The sequence below is a fragment of the Lipotes vexillifer genome, unplaced genomic scaffold, assembly GCF_000442215.2.
Source record: "Lipotes vexillifer unplaced genomic scaffold, Lipotes_vexillifer_v1.1 scaffold325, whole genome shotgun sequence".
NCBI lineage: Eukaryota > Metazoa > Chordata > Mammalia > Artiodactyla > Lipotidae > Lipotes > Lipotes vexillifer.
In genome coordinates this window covers 2,128,067-2,128,674 of record NW_006799313.1, presented here as the reverse complement: position 1 = coordinate 2,128,674, position 608 = coordinate 2,128,067, and positions in this window count along the sequence as shown.

The following is a 608-nucleotide window of genomic DNA, read 5'->3' as shown; positions in this document are numbered from 1 at the left end:
ACAGCGAAGATCCTGAGTGCCGCAACTAAGACCCGGCACAGCCAAATAAATAAATAAATGTTAAGAAAATTAAAAATAAAATAGGTGCTTAGGGATGGCTTCTTTGTGGAGGGGACAGTGTGAGCTGAGACTTGCAATAACGTTGGTCCCTCTTAGCATATATACCAAGGCTGGTAAATTGCTATCAGTGATCCAAGCTTATTCTTCACTCTTCCCCACATGCACCTGCTGCTCTAGGCAGGTGTGTGCTGAGCGTGACTCCCCCACCTCACCCCTCCATGGAGGTCACATATTCTTCATCAGCCCCAAATCACCTTGCACAAATACCAAAGGCCTAGATGCCTCTTACTCACAAATCCTGTTATTCCTTAAATGATAAAATGGGAGGGAGAGGAAAATTTTATGATATTGTTTGGCATCTGGGGAAAACCACTCACCCGTTCCATGCACCTTCGCACCTTCATCCTGTGGGGAAGAGAGTAGAATGTTGAGTGAGGAGGACTTGGTCAAAGGTATGAAATTTGAACATGAGCTTTTGGACTTCAGGGTCCAGCCGACTGAGGCACCAACCTGGGAACTCCTGGCAGATGATCATTTAGTTTTTGTGT